This window comes from Ambystoma mexicanum, unplaced genomic scaffold (assembly GCF_040938575.1).
Source record: "Ambystoma mexicanum isolate Mex_15411 unplaced genomic scaffold, UKY_AmexF1_1 Mex_scaf10, whole genome shotgun sequence".
Taxonomy (NCBI): domain Eukaryota; kingdom Metazoa; phylum Chordata; class Amphibia; order Caudata; family Ambystomatidae; genus Ambystoma; species Ambystoma mexicanum.
In genome coordinates, this window is record NW_027182325.1 from 3,891,142 (window position 1) to 3,897,500 (window position 6,359).

At 47.2% G+C, this 6,359-nt stretch overlaps 13 non-coding genes and 8 pseudogenes across 13 annotated transcripts; all 21 read left to right on the forward strand.

The window, feature by feature from the left end:
- Positions 1–290: 290 nt before the first annotated feature.
- Positions 291–409, forward strand: LOC138542432 (5S ribosomal RNA). The gene has a single exon (XR_011290413.1). It is a non-coding gene; the product is annotated as a 5S ribosomal RNA (ribosomal RNA).
- A 106-nt stretch (positions 410–515) lies between these two features.
- On the forward strand, positions 516–634 carry LOC138546003 (5S ribosomal RNA). The gene has a single exon (XR_011290879.1). It is a non-coding gene; the product is annotated as a 5S ribosomal RNA (ribosomal RNA).
- A 106-nt stretch (positions 635–740) lies between these two features.
- On the forward strand, positions 741–859 carry LOC138547202 (5S ribosomal RNA). Its single transcript, XR_011291050.1, has one exon. It is a non-coding gene; the product is annotated as a 5S ribosomal RNA (ribosomal RNA).
- A 106-nt stretch (positions 860–965) lies between these two features.
- On the forward strand, positions 966–1,084 carry LOC138548422 (5S ribosomal RNA). Its single transcript, XR_011292225.1, has one exon. It is a non-coding gene; the product is annotated as a 5S ribosomal RNA (ribosomal RNA).
- A 106-nt stretch (positions 1,085–1,190) lies between these two features.
- LOC138544214 (5S ribosomal RNA) lies at positions 1,191–1,299 on the forward strand (annotated as a pseudogene).
- Positions 1,300–1,405: 106 nt separating this feature from the next.
- On the forward strand, positions 1,406–1,514 carry LOC138545710 (5S ribosomal RNA; annotated as a pseudogene).
- Positions 1,515–1,977: 463 nt separating this feature from the next.
- Positions 1,978–2,096, forward strand: LOC138540711 (5S ribosomal RNA). Its single transcript, XR_011288748.1, has one exon. It is a non-coding gene; the product is annotated as a 5S ribosomal RNA (ribosomal RNA).
- A 106-nt stretch (positions 2,097–2,202) lies between these two features.
- On the forward strand, positions 2,203–2,321 carry LOC138550880 (5S ribosomal RNA). Its single transcript, XR_011294622.1, has one exon. It is a non-coding gene; the product is annotated as a 5S ribosomal RNA (ribosomal RNA).
- A 106-nt stretch (positions 2,322–2,427) lies between these two features.
- Positions 2,428–2,546, forward strand: LOC138541274 (5S ribosomal RNA). Its single transcript, XR_011289283.1, has one exon. It is a non-coding gene; the product is annotated as a 5S ribosomal RNA (ribosomal RNA).
- A 106-nt stretch (positions 2,547–2,652) lies between these two features.
- On the forward strand, positions 2,653–2,761 carry LOC138544167 (5S ribosomal RNA; annotated as a pseudogene).
- A 106-nt stretch (positions 2,762–2,867) lies between these two features.
- On the forward strand, positions 2,868–2,976 carry LOC138546645 (5S ribosomal RNA; annotated as a pseudogene).
- A 463-nt stretch (positions 2,977–3,439) lies between these two features.
- Positions 3,440–3,558, forward strand: LOC138550967 (5S ribosomal RNA). Its single transcript, XR_011294707.1, has one exon. It is a non-coding gene; the product is annotated as a 5S ribosomal RNA (ribosomal RNA).
- A 106-nt stretch (positions 3,559–3,664) lies between these two features.
- On the forward strand, positions 3,665–3,783 carry LOC138536765 (5S ribosomal RNA). The gene has a single exon (XR_011284928.1). It is a non-coding gene; the product is annotated as a 5S ribosomal RNA (ribosomal RNA).
- Positions 3,784–3,889: 106 nt separating this feature from the next.
- LOC138543020 (5S ribosomal RNA) lies at positions 3,890–3,998 on the forward strand (annotated as a pseudogene).
- A 106-nt stretch (positions 3,999–4,104) lies between these two features.
- Positions 4,105–4,213, forward strand: LOC138544130 (5S ribosomal RNA; annotated as a pseudogene).
- Positions 4,214–4,676: 463 nt separating this feature from the next.
- On the forward strand, positions 4,677–4,795 carry LOC138549366 (5S ribosomal RNA). Its single transcript, XR_011293148.1, has one exon. It is a non-coding gene; the product is annotated as a 5S ribosomal RNA (ribosomal RNA).
- A 106-nt stretch (positions 4,796–4,901) lies between these two features.
- LOC138540529 (5S ribosomal RNA) lies at positions 4,902–5,020 on the forward strand. The gene has a single exon (XR_011288573.1). It is a non-coding gene; the product is annotated as a 5S ribosomal RNA (ribosomal RNA).
- Positions 5,021–5,126: 106 nt separating this feature from the next.
- LOC138542597 (5S ribosomal RNA) lies at positions 5,127–5,245 on the forward strand (annotated as a pseudogene).
- Positions 5,246–5,351: 106 nt separating this feature from the next.
- On the forward strand, positions 5,352–5,460 carry LOC138543788 (5S ribosomal RNA; annotated as a pseudogene).
- A 463-nt stretch (positions 5,461–5,923) lies between these two features.
- Positions 5,924–6,042, forward strand: LOC138542433 (5S ribosomal RNA). The gene has a single exon (XR_011290414.1). It is a non-coding gene; the product is annotated as a 5S ribosomal RNA (ribosomal RNA).
- Positions 6,043–6,148: 106 nt separating this feature from the next.
- On the forward strand, positions 6,149–6,267 carry LOC138546014 (5S ribosomal RNA). Its single transcript, XR_011290880.1, has one exon. It is a non-coding gene; the product is annotated as a 5S ribosomal RNA (ribosomal RNA).
- The last annotated feature ends 92 nt before the right edge of the window (positions 6,268–6,359 follow it).

Sequence of the window (6,359 nt, forward strand, 5' to 3'; positions counted from 1 at the left end):
AATCGACTTTCACATGTAATGCAGTACAGAGAATATTGAGTCCTTCAAGAGGCATGAAAGAAACCCATTATTGTGTTGATTGTTCTCTCCACCTCCCTGCAACAGACACAGGATGGATGAATTAAAGTTATCCTACCAGACATAGGAGTCCTGAATGGGCCCACCAGTCTTATATATCTCGCCTGATCGAGCCTGATCGAGCGATGAGCGTGGTATCATGTTGCAAGTGGCTGCATGGCTTAGCTTACTAAATGCAAATGCATAAGAGTAATATTCTTAGCATTCCTAGAGCCTACGGCCACACCACACTGAATGCACCCGATCTTGTTTGATCTCAGAAGTTAAGCAGTGTCAGGCCTAGTTAGTACCTGGATGGGAGACCGCCTGGGAATACCAGGTGCTGTAGGCTTTTTTGTGCTCCAAGTTCAGGAAGTGAGCCCTTTCTCAATTGCCTTTTAAAACTGCAAGGTCTAGCCGACTAGATGCTTAAAAGTACAAAACTCACTAGGCCCAGAGCCTACGGCCACACCACACTGAATGCGCCTGATCTCGTCTGATCTCAGAAGCTAAGCAGTGTCGGGCCTAGTTAGTACCTGGATGGGAGACCGCCTGGGAATACCAGGTGCTGTAGGCTTTTTTGTACTCCAAGTTCAGGAAGTGAGCCATTTCTCAATTGCCTTTCAAAACTGCAAGGTCTAGCCGACTAGATGCTTAAAAGTACAAAACTCACAAGGCCCAGAGCCTACGGCCACACCACACTGAATGCACCCGATCTCGTCTGATCTCGGAAGCTAAGCAGTGTCGGGCCTCGTTAGTACCTGGATGGGAGACCGCCTGGGAATACCAGGTGCTGTAGGCTTTTTTGTGCTCCAAGTTCAGGAAGTGAGCCATTTCTCAATTGCCTTTCAAAACTGCAAGGTCTAGCTGACTAGATGCTTAAAAGTACAAAACTCACTAGGCCCAGAGCCTACGGCCACACCACACTGATTGCGCCCGATCTCGTCTGATCTCGGAAGCTAAGCAGTGTCGGGCCTAGTTAGTACCTGGATGGGAGACCACCTGGGAATACCAGGTGCTGTAGGCTTTTTTGTGCTCCAAGTTCAGGAAGTGAGCCATTTCACAATTGCCATTCAAAACTGCAAGGTCTAGCCGACTAGATGCTTAAAAGTACAAAACTCACAAGGCCCAGAGCCTACGGCCACACCACACTGAATGCGTCTGATCTCGGAAGCTAAGCAGTGTCGGGCCTCGTTAGTACCTGGATGGGAGACCGCCTGGGAATACCAGGTGCTGTAGGCTTTTTTGTGCTCCAAGTTCAGGAAGTGAGCCATTTCACAATTGCCTTTCAAAACTGCAAGGTCTAGCCGACTAGATGCTTAAAAGTACAACACTCACTAGGCCCAGAGCCTACGGCCACACCACACTGAATGCGCCCGATCTCGGAAGCTAAGCAGGGTCGTGCCTAGTTAGTACCTGGATGGGAGACTGCCTGGGAATACCAGGTGCTGTAGGCTTTTTTGTGCTCCATGATTAGTAATTGCGCAACTTCTCAATTATTTTTCAAATTTGGTATGTTTCCAAAATAATTGTATCCCGTTTTATAGCGGAAATGTTGGACAACATCATGAGGGCTGGAGCTACCTTTTTACATAGAATTAGCAGACAGGTAGTGTGTTCATGGGTAATAAATCGACTTTCACATGTAATGCAGTACAGAGAATATTGAGTCCTTCAAGAGGCATGAAAGAAAACCATTATTGTGTTGATTGTTCTCTCCACCTCCCTGCAACAGACACAGGATGGATGAATTAAAGTTATCCTACCAGACATAGGAGTCCTGAATGGGCCCACCAGTCTTATATATCTCGCCTGATCGAGCCTGATCGAGCGATGAGCGTGGTATCATGTTGCAAGTGGCTGCATGGCTTAGCTTACTAAATGCAAATGCATAAGAGTAATATTCTTAGCATTCCTAGAGCCTACGGCCACACCACACTGAATGCACCCGATCTCGTCTGATCTCGGAAGTTAAGCAGTGTCAGGCCTAGTTAGTTCCTGGATGGGAGACCGCCTGGGAATACCAGGTGCTGTAGGCTTTTTTGTGCTCCAAGTTCAGGAAGTGAGCCCTTTCTCAATTGCCTTTTAAAACTGCAAGGTCTAGCCGACTAGATGCTTAAAAGTACAAAACTCACTAGGCCCAGAGCCTACGGCCACACCACACTGAATGCGCCTGATCTCGTCTGATCTCAGAAGCTAAGCAGTGTCGGGCCTAGTTAGTACCTGGATGGGAGACCGCCTAGGAATACCAGGTGCTGTAGGCTTTTTTGTACTCCAAGTTCAGGAAGTGAGCCATTTCTCAATTGCCTTTCAAAACTGCAAGGTCTAGCCGACTAGATGCTTAAAAGTACAAAACTCACAAGGCCCAGAGCCTACGGCCACACCACACTGAATGCGCCCGATCTCGTCTGATCTCGGAAGCTACGCAGTGTCGGGCCTCGTTAGTACCTGGATGGGAGACCACCTGGGAATACCAGGTGCTGTAGGCTTTTTTGTGCTCCAAGTTCAGGAAGTGAGCCATTTCACAATTGCCTTTCAAAACTGTAAGGTCTAGCCGACTAGATGCTTAAAAGTACAAAACTCACAAGGCCCAGAGCCTACGGCCACACCACACTGAATGCGTCTGATCTCGGAAGCTAAGCAGTGTCGGGCCTCGTTAGTACCTGGATGGGAGACCACCTGGGAATACCAGGTGCTGTAGGCTTTTTTGTGCTCCAAGTTCAGGAAGTGAGCCATTTCACAATTGCCTTTCAAAACTGCAAGGTCTAGCCGACTAGATGCTTAAAAGTACAAAACTCACTAGGCCCAGAGCCTACGGCCACACCACACTGAATGCGCCTGATCTCGGAAGCTAAGCAGGGTCAGGCCTAGTTAGTACCTGGATGGGAGACTGCCTGGGAATACCAGGTGCTGTAGGCTTTTTTGTGCTCCATGATTAGTAATTGCGCAACTTCTCAATTATTTTTCAAATTTGGTATGTTTCCAAAATAATTGTATACCGTTTTATAGCGGAAATGTTGGACAACATCATGAGGGCTGGAGCTACCTTTTTACATAGAATTAGCATACAGGTAGTGTGTTCATGGGTAATAAATCGACTTTCACATGTAATGCAGTACAGAGAATATTGAGTCCTTCAAGAGGCATGAAAGAAAACCATTATTGTGTTGATTGTTCTCGCCACCTCCCTGCAACAGACACAGGATGGATGAATTAAAGTTATCCTACCAGACATAGGAGTCCTGAATGGGCCCACCAGTCTTATATATCTCGCCTGATCGAGCCTGATCGAGCGATGAGCGTGGTATCATGTTGCAAGTGGCTGCATGGCTTAGCTTACTAAATGCAAATGCATAAGAGTAATATTCTTAGCATTCCTAGAGCCTATGGCCACACCACACTGAATGCACCCGATCTCGTCTGATCTCGGAAGTTAAGCAGTGTCAGGCCTAGTTAGTACCTGGATGGGAGACCGCCTGGGAATACCAGGTGCTGTAGGCTTTTTTGTGCTCCAAGTTCAGGAAGTGAGCCCTTTCTCAATTGCCTTTTAAAACTGCAAGGTCTAGCCGACTAGATGCTTAAAAGTACAAAACTCACTAGGCCCAGAGCCTACGGCCACACCACACTGAATGCGCCTGATCTCGTCTGATCTTAGAAGCTAAGCAGTGTCGGGCCTAGTTAGTACCTGGATGGGAGACCGCCTGGGAATACCAGGTGCTGTAGGCTTTTTTGTACTCCAAGTTCAGGAAGTGAGCCATTTCACAATTGCCTTTCAAAACTGCAAGGTCTAGCCGACTAGATGCTTAAAAGTACAAAACTCACAAGGCCCAGAGCCTACGGCCACACCACACTGAATGCGCCTGATCTCGGAAGCTAAGCAGTGTAGGGCCTCGTTAGTACCTGGATGGGAGACCGCCTGGGAATACCAGGTGCTGTAGGCTTTTTTGTGCTCCAAGTTCAGGAAGTGAGCCATTTCACAATTGCCTTTCAAAACTGCAAGGTCTAGCCGACTAGATGCTTAAAAGTACAAAACTCACTAGGCCCAGAGCCTACGGCCACACCACACTGAATGCGCCCGATCTCGGAAGCTAAGCAGGGACGGGCCTAGTTAGTACCTGGATGGGAGACTGCCTGGGAATACCAGGTGCTGTAGGCTTTTTTGTGCTCCATGATTAGTAATTGCGCAACTTCTCAATTATTTTTCAAATTTGGTATGTTTCCAAAATAATTGTATCCCGTTTTATAGCGGAAATGTTGGACAACATCATGAGGGCTGGAGCTACCTTTTTACATAGAATTAGCATACAGGTAGTGTGTTCATGGGTAATAAATCGACTTTCACATGTAATGCAGTACAGAGAATATTGAGTCCTTCAAGAGGCATGAAAGAAAACCATTATTGTGTTGATTGTTCTCTCCACCTCCCTGCAACAGACACAGGATGGATGAATTAAAGTTATCCTACCAGACATAGGAGTCCTGAATGGGCCCACCAGTCTTATATATCTCGCCTGATCGAGCCTGATCGAGCGATGAGCGTGGTATCATGTTGCAAGTGGCTGCATGGCTTAGCTTACTAAATGCAAATGCATAAGAGTAATATTCTTAGCATTCCTAGAGCCTACGGCCACACCACACTGAATGCACCCGATCTCGTCTGATCTCGGAAGTTAAGCAGTGTCAGGCCTAGTTAGTACCTGGATGGGAGACCGCCTGGGAATACCAGGTGCTGTAGGCTTTTTTGTGCTCCAAGTTCAGGAAGTGAGCCCTTTCTCAATTGCCTTTTAAAACTGCAAGGTCTAGCCGACTAGATGCTTAAAAGTACAAAACTCACAAGGCCCAGAGCCTACGGCCACACCACACTGAATGCGCCCGATCTCGTCTGATCTCGGAAGCTAAGCAGTGTCGGGCCTCGTTAGTACCTGGATGGGAGACCGCCTCGGAATACCAGGTGCTGTAGGCTTTTTTGTGCTCCAAGTTCAGGAAGTGAGCCATTTCTCAATTGCCTTTCAAAACTGCAAGGTCTAGCTGACTAGATGCTTAAAAGTACAAAACTCACTAGGCCCAGAGACTACGGACACACCACACTGATTGCGCCCGATCTTGTCTGATCTCGGCAGCTAAGCAGTGTCGGGCCTAGTTAGTACCTGGATGGGAGACCACCTGGGAATACCAGGTGCTGTAGGCTTTTTTGTGCTCCAAGTTCAGGAAGTGAGCCATTTCACAATTGCCTTTCAAAACTGCAAGGTCTAGCCGACTAGATGCTTAAAAGTACAAAACTCACTAGGCCCAGAGCCTACGGCCACACCACACTGAATGCGCCCGATCTCGGAAGCTAAGCAGGGTCGGGCCTAGTTAGTACCTGGATGGGAGACTGCCTGGGAATACCAGGTGCTGTAGGCTTTTTTGTGCTCCATGATTAGTAATTGCACAACTTCTCAATTATTTTTCAAATTTGGTATGTTTCCAAAATAATTGTATCCCGTTTTATAGCGGAAATGTTGGACAACATCATGAGGGCTGGAGCTACCTTTTTACATAGAATTAGCATACAGGTAGTGTGTTCATGGGTAATAAATCGACTTTCACATGTAATGCAGTACAGAGAATATTGAGTCCTTCAAGAGGCATGAAAGAAACCCATTATTGTGTTGATTGTTCTCTCCACCTCCCTGCAACAGACACAGGATGGATGAATTAAAGTTATCCTACCAGACATAGGAGTCCTGAATGGGCCCACCAGTCTTATATATCTCGCCTGATCGAGCCTGATCGAGCGATGAGCGTGGTATCATGTTGCAAGTGGCTGCATGGCTTAGCTTACTAAATGCAAATGCATAAGAGTAATATTCTTAGCATTCCTAGAGCCTACGGCCACACCACACTGAATGCACCCGATCTTGTTTGATCTCAGAAGTTAAGCAGTGTCAGGCCTAGTTAGTACCTGGATGGGAGACCGCCTGGGAATACCAGGTGCTGTAGGCTTTTTTGTGCTCCAAGTTCAGGAAGTGAGCCCTTTCTCAATTGCCTTTTAAAACTGCAAGGTCTAGCCGACTAGATGCTTAAAAGTACAAAACTCACTAGGCCCAGAGCCTACGGCCACACCACACTGAATGCGCCTGATCTCGTCTGATCTCAGAAGCTAAGCAGTGTCGGGCCTAGTTAGTACCTGGATGGGAGACCGCCTGGGAATACCAGGTGCTGTAGGCTTTTTTGTACTCCAAGTTCAGGAAGTGAGCCATTTCTCAATTGCCTTTCAAAACTGCAAGGTCTAGCCGACTAGATGCTTAAAAGTACAAAAC